Raw genomic sequence first — 17,093 nt, 5'->3', positions numbered from 1 at the left:
TTAAGCTTAAATATGTTTGGAGTCAAACATAATCCTTCAAGCCTAGTCATAATCCACATAACACATAACATAACATAACATAACATAATCCACTCAGTCTCAGCCTAGCCACTGAGGATTCCACTTCATAGTAAGGGCGAAACGTCTGGCAATGATATACAACTGACGACGCGGTTTACGCCGAGACCCATCACCATGGATAATCCTTCAAGTCTCATCAAAATTATCTAGACTGATAACGATATAGAATGATATCTTGACGACATTGTTTACTATCAAGACTTCCTCTGCAGTTTCATTTTAAGACATTTGCCCTTTATTTGCCTATATATCATTTATACCCTACAGATAAAAGGAGATGAAAAAGAAAGAATTTATATTTAGTTACAGCATGTATTGTCTGAAGTATAACATAGATTTTTTTCCTAATCGGCTCTACATCTTCACGTGAATCACTCAATATCTTGTTGGCATTCTACTGATCGTCTTCTTCAGCTCCAGGACACTGAAATATATCGTCTTTTTGAGCTTCAAGACATGTGCATATTATGTGTAATATATTTTACAAATATTACAGCCATTTTATTAGCTGTATACTCTCGTATACCTTGCATACATTTTGGAAGGAAATACCGTTAGAACTACTAACTGCAAGACATGCAGCGTTGAAGCTTGGCTAGCTATTGATCTTTAGTACTCAGTTCTGACAAGGAAGCAGTTTTAAAAAATCTTAAAAATCATTAAAGAAATAAATGTTGATTCAGTCTTTGTGGGGAAACACGCAATTAAAAAGGCGAAAGTTTGAACATCGGAAATACTCTTCATTGCAAGTTTTAAAACTTCATAAAGATGAATTTATGAATTAAAACTACTTTTTAAACCTTTTTTTATTTAAAAGTAATGCATTTATTATCCTTTTGAAATAAAATATACTAAAACCTGCTGTTAAAAAGAATAATAAAGAAGCTTTTGCTTTATTTAAACTTACAATTCTTTTCCTAAATAATAAAAAAGTTATTTGTTACAATGTCTTAAAATATTGAAGTAAATATTTTTACAATGGTATAAATATGTAGCTAATAAAATATTACGGCTCACTCAAACATAGTTACTCACCAATCCATGGCATCCAGGTCCCGCTACATGACCAGCTTGAGCCATCCCTGTAAAAATTAAAAAATATATTGTTTTGATGGCTTATTAAGAAACCTAAAAAGAGGAATATCTTCTCTAACAATGCATTACTCTGAACCAAGTCTGATTTTCACAGATATAAAATAATTCTTTGCAACGAACTCAAATAAAGAATCTAATGGCATTTCAATAAAACCATATAATTGATTGAGAAAAGGCGAAATTTATATGAATCCTAGCATTTTACATAAATGACTTATAGACAAATTGTATTCCCTAAATTGATTGGTTTTTTTCACCAAACATTGAAAATAGATTGTAGGATATATTGTACAGTATATGTTTAGTTTTAAATGATTCTTTGCAACAAACTCAAATAAATAATCTAACAGCATTTCAATAAAACCATATAATGGATTGAGAGGATAATTCCTAGCCTTTTACATAAATGACTTATAGACAAATTGTATTCCCCAAATTGATTGTTTTTGTTTCCATTAAACATTAAAAATAGATTGTACAGTATATGTTTGGATTTTTATCCACAGGTTACGTGCAAGGGAGGGCCATGTGGCACTAACCAATCAATACAGCTAACTTTGCCTGTATAAATATACTATTTTGATTTTATATAATTTTTCCATTTTATTTCGACCAAATGTTAACCGGTGTTGTCAATACTCTAGTTTTTTTGTTTTATTAGTAAATAAATAATAATTATCTTTTGTTGAAAACCAAAGCTTTTAGAATGCATGGTCAACTTGACAAATGAAAATTAATACCAGCGTGTTGTAAGCATTAACTTATTATTCATTTAAGTAAAACAAAATATTGCAGTTAAGCATATTTCTACCACATTATTCTTACACACACAACTAAATTTAGATTTATTCGAGTAAGCTGATACGTTAATTTCATATGGATTGGCAAATGATAATATTGACAGTATCAAACAACAATAATTACCTGAGAAGACACAGACAGCAGCGATAGCAGCAACAACAATCTTGACGAGAGACATTATGATGTTCTTTCTGAAACAAGTCATGTTGTATCTGTCAATGAACAATCTAATAATACCTGTTTTGAATAAAGGCTTAAAACAAACGTAGTTTTTCACGTGTTTGTTGGCATTAACAATGCAAACTGGTAATATAATGACGAGTATGTTATTGTGATAGAAATAAAATCTATGTATTTAAAAGGTTTACAATTGTTTAAAATAGGCAAATCTTTTGATGGACAAAATAATACAAATCGGACCAGTTAATAATAATGAACTCGCATAAGCACAACAAGCTATTATAAAAGTTGAGCGTATAATTTAATTAAAGTTTTATTTTATTGGTTAAAAGATGATAACTTACCTTACGAAGTGATGTAACAGTTGTGGTTTAAACGTCGTCTTATATAGCAAGAGCTGATCATTGTTTCATGTAAACTAACAATTGATATTGGTTTTGATATTGACACAAGTGGCTACGCACTATTGAAAGGATGACGTAACACGTAAAGAAACGATTTCAAAAAATGAGGTATGTTTTGTGAACTCATTTCGTCTTGACGAACGCCATTTGGAGGAAAGATAAGTATGTACGTTCTATGTGTTAAACATGACACTTAAACACGCAAATATTAATATGTTCTGAAATTAGTTGATTAAAACTTGAACTATAGCATCCCACAACCACGCTCATCAACTCATACTATGATGAGTGGATTTTAGTAAAAGTTTATAAACTAATTTAACTTATAAATGGTTTTGTGATGACATAGTACACGTTTAAATTAAACAATTTCGGAACATATTATGAGCAATTGTGAAGTGCCGGTATTATACAGAAGTTATTTTAAAACTACAGTAAATAACAGTCATAATTTTCTATGAGTTTAAAAGGACCTTTGACTAAATGCTTATGTAACAAATTGAAATACTAACGCTATTTAATAACGCTTTAAATAATATTAAACGCTTCTTGTAAAAATATTTTAGCAATTTTTGGACCCGGCCTTATTTTTGAGTGTGTTCTACAAATGTTTCCCGACTTAAAGCTGTTACCATTAAACATTTCTTGCATGTATTTATCTGATCTGACTTCAGGTAGGTTTACTTTACCACTGTGACAACATTATGTGTATATTCTTCATGGCTTTTTTACTTCCAAAATAAGTTGCTTAGCATAACTGGGGAATTGATTCATCTCCCCAAGCGATTGTGTACCTGGATTCCTCCTACTGTTTTCAATATTTCTCCTTTAAATTCAAGAAATTTTCTGTTTTCCAACAAAACTGATTAACTGTTTTGATTTGTTTATAACCTCCTAAATATTACAAACATCAATAATTACTTCAAAAAAGCTGGTGAGTTAATTTTTATATACAGCTGTTTTTGTTTTAAAATTTGTTTTCAATGTAATTCTTATAGGAAAAATGCGACCTTTGAGAGCATCTCGTGCCCTTCAGGGTAAGAGATTTTAAATTATAAAACCTTTATGCAAAACTTCGAATTGAGACGAATCATTTGACAACTCAAACGTCAAAATCGGTCCAGAAATAACAAAGGAGATTTGTTCACAAAAAACAGCCCTCACGTATTAATATAAGAGATATAGAGGTTCAAAAATTATTATTATCAAAAATTACTTCCTTCTGTATGTTTGTTAATAGTTAATTCTCTTGTAATAATGAAGAAAAATTGTTTTTCATTATTACAAGAGATGGTGAAGCCTTCCATTGATATAATCCCACAAAAATCTTCCAAAATAGATCACACCTCTCCTCGCCATCCCAAAGACCACAAATTTTCAATAGTTTATTTTTATTTTTGCCTTCTTGAATGAGTGTAATGTACGTCTTTTTGTAATGCCCTATCGTGGGGGTTACTGTATGAATATAAGCTTTCTCTGTTACCAAAATTTAACACAACTAAAAACTCGTTCATATTTCTTGTTTTTAAAGCAGAATGATGACCATTAACAACTAGTTTCAATGAGTATATTATTTACTCTAACTTAACTATGTTCATACAGGGTGTTTTTTTGCGCAACCCAAATTTTCAAGTACCGAAAGACACATTTTAATGACGAAACGACCTCATACGCTGGTATCATTTTTTATTTAGTTAATTTATTGCCAATATGTTAATATACATTGTTACTCTGAGTTTTAGTGCTATTAGGGACTTATTATAAATAAGACGTGGTGATTTCAAATGCTCAAAAAGTATGTACTGTACATTAAAAGTAAATCATTGTTTTAATGCCAAGATAGATGATTCCAGTACCTAAAAAATGTACTGTTTATAGAATTTTTAAAAAATTAAGCAAATGTGAAAAATGAAAAAAAAACTAAAACACATAATTTATTTAATCTGCAAAAATACCAAGCTGAGTCTTATTTACAATACATAATTAATAACACTAAACCTTGTACATATCTGTAATGATTTTTTGCGGATCGGCCACGAAGTAAAGAAAACAGTGATACCAACATAAGCTTTTTTAATCGTTGAAATAAATGTCTCACGATAGTCGTAGTTATTTGAGGTGCGTTAAAAAAACTCCCTGTAGTTATTTTAAATATGCTGCGTATACAAATCATCCTTAGCTGATCCTAAAAGATACAGTACATCAAGCTTAGCCTCTCAACTAGCATGGTCATAGACGTAGCAGTAAATCTACTACACACAAGATTGCAATGTTATACTAAATAAAACCATCTAGTATATTTTGACATTATTTCTATCACATTGAAAATATTTGAACGTAAAAACTATAAATTTAACTTAACAGACATGATATTTTGGTAGTGATAAGAACACAGCAAACTGTTGTTACTCAAGGTAATATGACATTATCACAACACTGGCGTAGTGATACATTGTGATGAAACACAAATATTGTGCGTCTCTTGTAATGTATATTTCTACGAACAGAGTTATCAGAAACGTTTACTCCCAAACATCGTGAGAATAACAAACTATGATATATTTATTTTTTATGTCTTTGAAATCCTGTGTCCAAAATGAATATCTGTTATTTACACCTCGTCTATTAAAAACCGAGAAACAATATTAATCCCAAAACCGGCTAAAGTTTGGTATTAAAATATGTCGATAATTCAATGTCAATATAAAAATACAGCATTCGTCTGAACGCCTTCCTAATACATTCAATACATTTGTTCAATACAGTTGGAGAAAACGTTACATAATTAAATTTATTGTGTAGATTAGAATTACATGGCTCAGATATAGGGTAGAATAAATCTCATAAAACATGTTATATAACGGTTCAGTTTTATATAATAGCTATATATAGTAAACTTCAATGATAAATCTTTTGGGGAACAAGAAACTATTATTGATGAACTATCTTTGTTTTTATAACGGAACGTTTGACATAACTAATTGTAAATTAAATTTACTTTTTTGAATGTTCAACCTTTGTGTTTCTATTCGAGGTTAAAGCAATTCTCCTCCCGTCCACTTTGATAAGCTCTCTTTTGGAATTATTATAAAGTTAACATTTTGATTAAGCTCAAATCCTATCATTACTATGGTATTAGAGTGTTAGTAAGAGAATAATGATAAAGAACCGTGTATTAGTATAAGAAAATGGCTGTTTAATTTCCTCTGGTTTCTAGCTTACTCGTTAAACTTACAGAACGAAACACAACTGTTATACGCAACACTGTTAAACACAACTGCATACGATTGGATGGATCTGTTATTTACACCTCGTCTATTAAAAACCGAGAAACAATATTAATCCCAAAACCGGCTAAAGTTTGGTATTAAAATATGTCGATAATTCAATCTATATAAATAAAATTAGAGTTTTGTCTGTACATTGCTCAGAATCATACATTTTTAGGTTATTTTTACGTTTTATACATTAAAGAAGCCGAAACAAGTCTCATCTAAATTTCTGTCTGTCTGTCTGTCTGTCTGTCTGTCTGTCTGTCTGTCTGACACACTCAAGATGGCATTTTACGCAATCTTCTCCAGGAAAACGAGAGTACCTATCAAGACCCAAGTCATTTTAATGTATTCACTGGATTGGCAAGAGTGTCTTTAGCCATTAAAATATGGTCTCACTACTTTGTAATTAAAATTACGGCCGTTCAAAAATACAGTTTTGTGCGATTTTTGTCAAGTTTTCTTCCAATTTGTATCACAATCATCTATGAAACAACGAACAGCTGTTCGGATCAAGATTATTTTTTCTAGCTGTCACTGAAATGTTTACAAATGTTGTTTACAAACACCACAACCATTTCCGATCACGTTTTGAAGGCAAATCCCATCCAAGTGAGATTAAAAACGTTTTTATTACATAAAGGATTTAATTAATCGCAAGTGGAATAATATAGTGTAACCGTAAATTAAATAACTAGGCATCATCCAGGTCAGGAACCAGAAATATGTGTATAAAATTGTTTTGGAGTTTTGATAACCAGAAAGAAGACATTGAATCAAGATTGAATCAGTGTTGTATACGGCTAGGAAACTTAAATTTACTAATGACCGTCGCCAATAGCTTAGAAACAATGTTCCACTCATTGACGGCTCTTCAATGGCGGTTGTGTAAAGTGTAAAGCAAAAAATTACAACTGCAGTGGGTGATTGTAACAGAGGTTTACGGATGATGCTGAACTCGATTTTCCAATGTGTCACTTTCTGTTCCTACCATTGACTATATAAAGTCAATAGTTCCTACTCACCGTATGTTGCAATCGCTGGACCATACAGCCAATAGGCCCATAGCCCTTCTCTTGGGTACGTGTGGTACGTATGCTTACCCAATTATTTATAACAACCCTTTCGACAACGATCCTTGATACCTGTACTTTTCCATAAAATACACGGCCTACCTAGGTACTTAAGAAATAAAATTATAAACGTCCAAAAACCCAACGTTGTGTGATTTTTGTCACATTTCCTTATAGGCTAATGTTTATATATATACCAGCAACCATTGTTTAGAGAATACGTAATCTATTAAATAACCGAAAGTTATGTTGTATAAGGGTTTTTTTCAAACTGACACCGATAAGTTTACATTAAGAGTTGTGTACAAATAAAGCAATTAATGGGAAATAAGTTTGATTGCCGATAACTTTTTACGAGAAAATCCAAAACCAAGAGATCAATAACCTTGATTAACGCATATAATTGGTCGGCTGTACTACAGTTCTTAACTGTAAACGTTGGTTTTTGGTACGGTACTGGTTCTTTTCCTTTTAACCTTTAGTAGCAGCAAGAATCATTTTTACGTACCAACACATCACAGTAATTTACAAATTAGTTATCGTTGGTGTTGCACCTTATTTATTACAGGCGTAGGCCTATTCAATTTAATTGGTGTCTTAACTGTATAATTTTTGCTTTTTCTGTCTGGATTCCAAAATGTTATGCTAAGAAAACTATAACGCATTTTAGTAAAACATTTATTCAGCAAACCATCATGAATTGTTCAAACACTTTGAACGTTGTTTATGTATCAATAGTTCGTGGCCTATTTTGGTAATTTTTATTACAAATTACCAATCTAAATCGTCTATAGTAGGCCTACTGTACTTCATTTCATATAGCAAACCGATTCAGATAGCATTTCGACAGAATTTCGAGTCATCTCCGGTCCAAGCAAATATAAATTGTTATGATCAAATTTTATGGCATTAACAAAGATTTCAAGTATTAATTTTATATGTACCTTTTTATGCTTAAAGCGTAGCAGATTCCCTAATTAAGTTCGGTATTTTTGTGTGTATGTATGATGGTAACGCATTAATGTCCTTGTTTCTCAATGTTTCACGGAAAGGACAAGAGCGCCTTGATAATGAAAATGTCAACCCGAATAAAGTGTTAAATTAAGAGGTTGAGGTAGTACCTTAAATACTTTTAACCATTATGTTATAGTCCTTTAAATTCTGAACAAAATTGTACAAATCCCATTTCCGTTTATTTACTCTCACCGCTTACACATGATAAAGGTTGTTGACAAACTTATGGGAGAAAGTATGTGTTAGAATGCTGATACCGTTTATTTAGTTTAATCATTGGATATAACATATGGACCAACAAGATCCGGGTGACATTTAATTGCGAAGCATTAGTTTTGGCTTGAAACTGTCAGATACTGTATTTGCGAAGGAATAGTTTTGTCAGCATATCTGAAAGTATGCAAACCAACTGCTGTGCTTTATATAAGAAGGTTTTAACTGACTATGATAAGATCCCCGTGCGTAGAACGGGCACACAGCTAGTGTCAATATAAAAATACAGCATTCGTCTGAACGCCTTCCTAATACATTCAATACATTTGTTCAATACAGTTGGAGAAAACGTTACATAATTAAATTTATTGTGTAGATTAGAATATATGGCACAGAGATAGGGTGGAATAAATCCTATAACACATGTTACACAACATTTCACCCAACTGATGACGTTATAATGAAAAAAAAAACCATCTGAACCCAGATACATTCAAATAATCAAGTTTGTTTCCAGTGTTCCATTGTATGAAGTTTATGGTTTTTGTTTGTATTTACAATAACACCTACTAATAACATTGTTTGTTTATTTCTTTGTTTTTAGACAAGGTACTAAAGTTATTTAGCTGTAGTGATCATTGGTGTTGAATGTAAATTCTTTACTCTGACATCAGACCAGAGGCTGAACATCTGCTCAAAGCTGTCTCTGTGACGTAACTGATTGCACAAAGGTCGTCGAAACGTTATCCATCTTACTGTGTATTATATTATATCACTTTTCTTGTCCTTTGTCATGGTTTATAAACATAGGATTACTCATTCAATTTTATATGATAGCTATATATAGTAAACTTCAATGATAACACTTTTGTGGAACAAGAAACTATTATTGGTGAACTATCTTTGTTTTAATAACTGGACGTATGACATAACTAATTGTAAATTAAATTTACTCTTTTGAATGTTCAAACTTTGTGCCTCAATTAAAGCAATTCTCCTCCCATCCACTTTGATAAGCTCTTTTGAAATTATTATAAAGTTAACATTTTGATTAAGCTCAAATCCTATCATTACTATAAAAATTAGAGTGTCAGTAAGAGAATGATGATAAAGAACTGTGTATTAGTAAGTTAATGTTTAATTAAAATAACTGTTTAATTTCCTCTGGTTTCTAGCGATAAGCGTACTCGTTAAATTAAAAATATTGAGTTGTTAACTAACTTAATAAACATTTGAATTAGTTTTTAGCTTAAAACTTCTATAAATGATCTAAATACTCAATGTCTTCACTAATTTCCGTATTAATTGTAATTGTAAAACTTAAAGGGCTAACCTTAATTATTTTTAAAATGTAGAATACTATTCACATATGTATTTAAATGATTCAGGGTATTTGATATTTAACACGGGCAATAATTATAAAATTTATATTAATTCAAAATTAGGTTTAAAGGGTTACATATATTAAAACAGTATTAAGATATGAAGGTCTGAGCTGGGAGAAGATTGACAAAGTGTTTTACAAGCACGAACAGTTTTAAATTAAAATGCAAAGCTGACTCAATGAAACCTTTGCGAACTCTTAGTCAATGTTTCAGACTTGTAAATAAGAGTTTCACCTTAAATTAGCAAATAGGAATTTTCCAAAAACACGATTTTTTTGTATCGTTAAAAATGATCATAAAATTTTTAAGGATACTTTTAAGCAATTTTTTGTACTTTAGGAGTGGTTAAATCGAGCGAAAATATAATAACACCAACGATTGTAATATTACTCATCGAATGTTGTGATTGTTTGTGTAGTGACAAGTCGACGTTAGCTCAGCTGTGACCAGGATTGATGATTTTACATTCACACAAATGTAGCCAGGACATATGTGTGACGTCATACATTCATAAACAACACCACTTCACTGATTGCCTCATGTCATAAAACCTCGCATATGGAAACGCTTCCCTGAAAAATTATCTCTATGTAACCTTAAAATGTGTTACTAACTGTTAGCAGGTATGTTTTTGTAGTCTGTTGTTTCGTACAGGTATCTATTACAATAGGTGTTGCCATGTAACAACGCAATTGGTTGCACTACCAGGATCATAGTTACCGTTTGATGTGTCCAAGAATTTTAGAATACATTCTAATATTGTTCAGCTCTTAGATAATCTCTAGACTCTAAATATACATATGCATAAGTTGAAAGTAACCCAAAATTAAACTGTATATATTTCCCCATTATAACCGTATGGTATATCCTGGCTCAGACAGTTTAAAGACGACAAAACAAATTTTCCTTATACTGTAGCAAAAACGGCTGTTTTCAATGTATGCGTCCCAAGGTTTGAAAAGTTCTTTTACTCCCTAGGGCAAAAAAATCTAGTGGAGTCAAGCACGTCAGCTGTATATTTGACCGAAATTAAGATTTGTCCACTGATTTGGAAGAAGAAAGTATTTCCGATTGGTATTGCTATTTGTGTATTAAGAGTACAAAGTATGTCATTGCCGCTCAAGAACTGTAGATGCATTTTGAAAGCGACAATGACTGTGCTCGTAATAAACACACGATTTTTCTTACCACCATAATTAACTTAAAATAACACACGGATTAACTTTTTAAATGTACCATATCAATGTAATTTAGGTTATAACTACTATTTTAAGGTTATGATATTTTGCTTACTGGTGTTAACTAACGTGCCAGACCCACGGCTGTGGTTGGTGTAGAGACGACAACAGTGAAATCAGCTGATTAAGCGAGAGGGAACAGTCCATTCCCGCTTTAGAGCGTAAATAGGCTATTTCTTTGTTTACAGGTATGACAATGTGATCATTTCCATGAAGGGTTAGAAAAAGAACATTATTGTGGGTTGTCAAAATGTTATTGTGTTCCTGTGTACACTTTATAACAATCACATTGAGTTCTGCCCTTTGTAGACGACCGAGGCAAAAACAGAGGTTGGGAAATGACTAGGATCGAAAAGACACTTCTGATACGTATAATATATTTACTAATTAGATGCAATAATATTCAGAACTACATATTTTCCTCTGAAAAGTCACCAAACGTTTTTTCAACGTAATAAAATGTACTGCTGCTGACCTCAACTACGGCAGATATTTATTTCACCATTTGGAGTAAAATTAATAATTTTGCCCCACAATAGAAGTATCCGGTCAGAAGTATCTTTTTGATCCTCATTCATTTTCCAAACTCAAATTCGTCTTGTTAAACTTGAGCTCGTGAATAAATACTTACAATAATTTTAATGGTTATGAAATGTACTTTCCATGAGATAACTTAATTCGGAAATTTGTAATTGTAAAACAACGTTATTTTGGCCCTAAAGGAGTTATACCTGAAGAAGTTACCATAAAGATTCATGGATCTCCGTTTTTACAACTCATTTTCATTTATCACGTATCGATTGTGAGTGATGCAATCACACAGATGTATCTGTTGACATTTATCCCATCCATGACACACGAGTCATTATTTTACATTTCGTAAATGGAACGAATCTTTCAGGTACGTTATGTATTGCGTGTGATAGTGCAATGTTTGAGAATATCCAAAGTTGCTAGTCATAAAAAATTGAATTGTGAGTTTTATCGAAATATCTTTAATAGAGGCAATAATTTGAATTGTAACTTTAATGATAGTCTATTTTTTTATTTTGGTTTGCTATTTTCAAGACTCTTTTAATACACTAGTCTTGAATAAGAAATGTCGTTTTAGGTATGTAGATACAACAACAAATAATATCCATTTATATTTATCAAGAATCACAAGATTTAATTTACAGCACAGTCCCTAAAGAATGCAAAAAATTATAACTTTTCTAAAGATTCATAAACTGTTGATTTCATGTCAGTATAAGAACTGTATTGATTCGACATACAGTACAATAATAAGATAAATAATATTGGAATATAAGTTAAAAAAATATTAGGTATAAAAATACAATGACGACAGGGGTTTAACAACATATGGCTAAACACAATAATTTCTAATGAGAATCTAAACAAAAATATGAATAAAGTTGTATAGCTCAAAAGGTAAAGAATGTGTTTAAGAGCACAAAGCGAAAATAAAGGTCTTAACTCGATGGAATTTTGTATTTGCCTTTTCTTACAACTCTTAATGACGTGTTTCTCACGCTTTTGAAGTCTTTCAGTCGCTTTCCATTGTTGGATTTCTTTGAACTATAATTGACTCATAAAGTCAACATCACAACCAACCTAACAATGACGCACACGTTAAAGGTTTTCTTAAATGAAAAACCATTAATGGTAAACTGTCTGGAAATTGGCATAGTGAAGAGATAATACACCAATTATCATGTGTTTAGATATTATTTTTATTTTCAGTTGAAAATTCCCATTAGAAATGTTATTTTGAAAAGCATTATTGATTTGGTAGTTTGATTTGATAGTCAGTTTGGAGAGACTAAAATATCAAGTACAGTAGCATCGTAAACAACTCTTGGCATTGCCAAGCCATATATATGTAAACGTTAACTGTATTTACATTTGGTTTAGTGCAATGTATATCTGAAAATGTTTAATCATAAATCATGTATGTACTATCAATTCACTTTACTAATAAAATAGTTACATGTGTGAATCGTTTACGGAGGATTGTAAGGTAAGCTTGCAGATAATACCTGTAAGAATAATCAAACAAACGAACACAATATTGTTTAACAATCTCTACAGTGCACTTAACTAGACTACAGATTCCAGTATTATTTCAGATACATTGTTCGTTTTAAAATAAAACATTGGCTTACATGTTTGGCGAAATTTTTTACCAATCCTGTCTTATACTTGTAAAAGATATGTTATTTATTTATTTATCCATACACAATTTACAATAGCTACAGGTATATAACCCAAACAGCTATAATTGAAAAATTATACAATATTAATGCATAAAGTAAATAACGAAAAAATACAAAATCTCATAAATAGACAATATAAAACCAGTGATGATAATAGTCGAAAAAAGTTAATACAAGTTAATAAAGTTGGACATCATTGTTGAATATTTTACTTATTTTGGCTACAAATCTAAAGGGATGAACTACATTACGTAAGAATATTATTTATCTTCAATTTAAACTGTTTAATAATGTCAGAAAAAACATTTATTTTATTATTGTGTAAATTTAATAAACGTAGGCCTGTAATAAGTGAAAAACCGTGGATTTACCATCCATTTGGAACTAAAAAGGTTCCCTTTGCAAAACATATGCTTCTAGTTGTTTTACTGCAATTTCACACACGTTTATTTTTATCATAAATAAATATAGTATTTAATTAATTACTATCATTTTGCTATCCCTAAATGGATTCTTTACAATAATCCATCTTATAAAACTAAAATTCAAAAATAGCCTGACACCGAAAAAGTATTTTCTTTAAGTTAAAATTTCTAAAAAAATTTACACTCAACGTAATACAAATATTGTTGAATATAAATTTATGGAGATGTTTCTACCATAAAACTATTATTTTCTCATTGAACAAATAAAGAAATTGCTCAAAATAAACAAATTGTGTTTAATAATTTGCAAAAAAACAAATTATCTTTATTCAACTAATGCTAGTAATATTTTGTAAGAAGGTTTCTAATTATTCTGTAATTTAGTGTAACGGTGATTAGGCCAAATCTTGTGCTTCCATTATCATTAGCCAGGGTTACTTATTTCAACTTTGTCGGGGTTAATTATATCAACTCTTTCTACAAAGATTGGCAGGTAGTCCTGGTCTACTTTCAACCACTTAGTGAGTACTCCTGCTACATTTTAAACTTACGTAATTATCAAGTTATGTAGTAATCAAGGAATTGCTCAGCTAAACTATATATAACAATGTATCATTATTTTGAATGATTCTAAAAATCAGTTTTCAATCACATTTATGTTTTATTTATTAAAACTTCCATAAATATCCTTTATGCCACTAGTTTCGCAAATTGAAATTACTAGGGCAGATAAATTGCATATTTCACTAACTGCCACTTAAATAATAACCAACATTACTGAAATTGTCTTAAAGTGAACCATATATAGAAAGCTCGATTGCTATAGTGTAAGCATGGGCTAGATATATTTGATAGAAACTTCATTGTTGATGTTAGCCTCCGGATTACGTTGAATATAAAATTGGTGTAAATACCTGCTTCTTGTAATCCAAATTGTTGCTGTTATGACGCAACTAGTTTCGACTTATCACGATGTCATCTTCGGGCGTCCAGGGGATGTCAAATCACTTCATCAGAAGGTCGTCAATACACACATACGTTCATACACGAACATGGTCACGGTTACGAACACGAACACAGATACGAACATTGAAACGAAAAACGTACGATTTACGAGTAACATTATTAAAGTATTAATAATGCATTATAAGTAGAACATTATTGAATATTTACACATGTTCTTTTACCAAACAGAGATTAAAATTAACAATCATTGTGTACAAATAAAAAAACCTTCAACCTACCATTATCATTTACAAATTGCAAATCTCTTGTGTCAACTGTCTAGTGTTACTCGTCTTCAGATATCTAGTCACTTTTTAACTATATTTAGGGTTTTTATGAACTATATTAAAAATCATCAAGTTATTCTACTTGATGAGTGATTCTAATTGAATATGCCAACTTAACTTTCAAGTAATCTCATAAAGGTCCGGAATCATCATAAAACAAATTGCCATACAGTATTGTATATAAACTAATGAAATGTCAAAATCCTAGATTAAAATTAAAAATTTTAATTAGCCTATTGGGTCTGGTGATGATTGGAGTGTCCAATCGAAATCGATCACCACTAACCATATTTTTTGTATATTTACTGTCTTGTGAGTAACAGTATAGGCGTAAATATATGTTTTAAGTGTTTTAAGACGTATCTTATATTTACTTTCAGTATCCTTAATACACTAACTTATTTTTTATCTTCGTATTTAAAAAACAGTTGTTTTTTAAACCAATCTTAAGATAACGCAAAAAACGGAATTTCATCCGCACCAAACATCAATGACCCAAACCATGAATTTTATTTTTCAGAAAATGGGTTCTTTGCTGTTATCAGTTGGTAAACAGAAATAAACGTATTTTAAATGTATATTTGGACTGCAAATAGGAACCTATGTTGTATCTTGGAGTAAGAAACTTATTGTTTTATTAGAATGATTTTTAAATTCATTCTATAGGTCTATAGGTGGGTATAGGTAGCCGCCCGCCATTTTCCCGACAGCTCAAAAATGGTAACCTATACTCACAAAAAAAAAACTTGACAGTTTATCTTTGCGATTGAATGGCGAGTATAGGTCGCCAGGTGCCATTTTCCTGCCTGCTCGAATGGCAAACTATACTAGCCGAAACATGAAAAAATTGACCTCTAAGGGAAAACCTTTTAACACGTCTCATACTATATATAACTGTTATTTCTTAACTTTGAACTACTAATATAGTTTATTATTTGTAATAATAAATGTTTAACCTAGCATAATGATGAAACTGTTGATTATTCTCATGGAGCGTATAGTTTGGTTGTTGCACCTCATTATAACACTTAGTTGATAGTGTTGTCATAATACACTATTCTCTTCCACTAATGGCACTTGCTTTATGACTAAATATTGCAAGATATTATTGAAGCATCGCAGTAATAACTAATGGTGTATGGATTAGCAATGTGGTTCAAATGCTATGGTTGTTTTGGTAGTTTTGATTAATGCGATCAGATGTTTTAGTACAATAATTACAAAATCATAAAATAGTTTCCTATATAAACTTTTTTATGGTTGTGTCTGGCATATACCTAAATACCTTTTGATATCCCCACCCCCCAAATTTGATTTTTTGGGGTTTTATATAACTTTTGTTTGATGAATGTTAAATGTTATATGTAGTTAAACTCTGGCAAATTTGCTAATTATTGACACAATTCTTTGCAATGTTTTGCATCATGTCTAAAAGTGTAATCATTGTTTGGGCAGATATTTGAATAGAATAGAACTAAAGCAACATCCCAGTTGGGTTGCAAAGTAAAGAAAACAAAAAAATGTATACCAATTAATTGAACATTATGTAAGTAATTTAAAAAGGATTTATATACTTAATATAACGAATATGTCGACTCAACCGGAGTAATCATTATGGTTTTTGCATGTTTGGTTAAGACTACCATAATATTATATCTCCATCTTTGCTTGTATAACAAATGTGAAAAGTCTTTTTCCTTAGAGTACTATAATATATTTCCAAAGTATGCTTGATATAGAGCTTGATGTTTTTAAGACAAATTTCCTCTCAGACAGTTCATATCTCTCGTGTTTCAAAGCACAGAAGACATTAAGGCCAGTTTGCGGCTCAAGATATGAACAAAACTCTTCACAGATAGTCAAATTTCCCTTGTGGCGGAAAATGTTAATAGTCACCAGACATCTTCTTTCTTAGTTACATCTTTCTCATTTGATCTACTATTTTAACTTTCTTCAAACTCCAACTTTGAAGATTTGTAACTTGATCTAAAAAGATTAAGATACAAGATGTGTTTTGCATGTTAAAAAAACACAAGTAACTTGTTAAACTTCTTTAATTTGGGCCGAATCGCATTTGATATTACGATTCTAGTGTATGTACCTAATATTTATATAGAGTAACCAGTTCCACCTACCCAAGATAGTCATCTTCAAGTTCAGTATGAGAATTATGTTTTCCCTTTGCACCAACGGTGACGGTAGGCATTAGTTAGTGTAGTGTACTAGTGTAAGACGAGGCCATTCACACAACGTCAAACATATCTCAAGCTCAATCACTTGTCATTGAAACCACAATGCTGTATTCTGTCTAGGGAAACAATACAATTGTTACACTATTGAAGACCTTGAGTTATACAAGTTAATAAAAGTAAGTTAGTTAAGCTAAGATTGGTTAATAGAAGAG

General features: G+C 30.9%; 1 long non-coding RNA gene across 1 annotated transcript; it reads right to left on the bottom strand.

Moving 5' to 3' along the window:
* Positions 1 to 373: 373 nt before the first annotated feature.
* Positions 374 to 2,178, bottom strand: LOC128999400 (uncharacterized). Its single transcript, XR_008491290.1, has 3 exons — positions 2,101 to 2,178; positions 1,117 to 1,163; positions 374 to 505 (listed from the first exon to the last, which is right to left on the bottom strand). It is a non-coding gene; the product is annotated as an uncharacterized LOC128999400 (long non-coding RNA).
* Between the last annotated feature and the right edge of the window lie 14,915 nt (positions 2,179 to 17,093).

Source organism: Macrosteles quadrilineatus, unplaced genomic scaffold, assembly GCF_028750875.1.
Source record: "Macrosteles quadrilineatus isolate MER2022 unplaced genomic scaffold, UCM_ALF_1.0 Scaffold_8__2_contigs__length_117827958, whole genome shotgun sequence".
NCBI classification, from domain to species: domain Eukaryota; kingdom Metazoa; phylum Arthropoda; class Insecta; order Hemiptera; family Cicadellidae; genus Macrosteles; species Macrosteles quadrilineatus.
The sequence above is the reverse complement of the archived record's forward strand: the minus strand, read 5'-3'. Positions and strand labels throughout refer to the sequence as shown.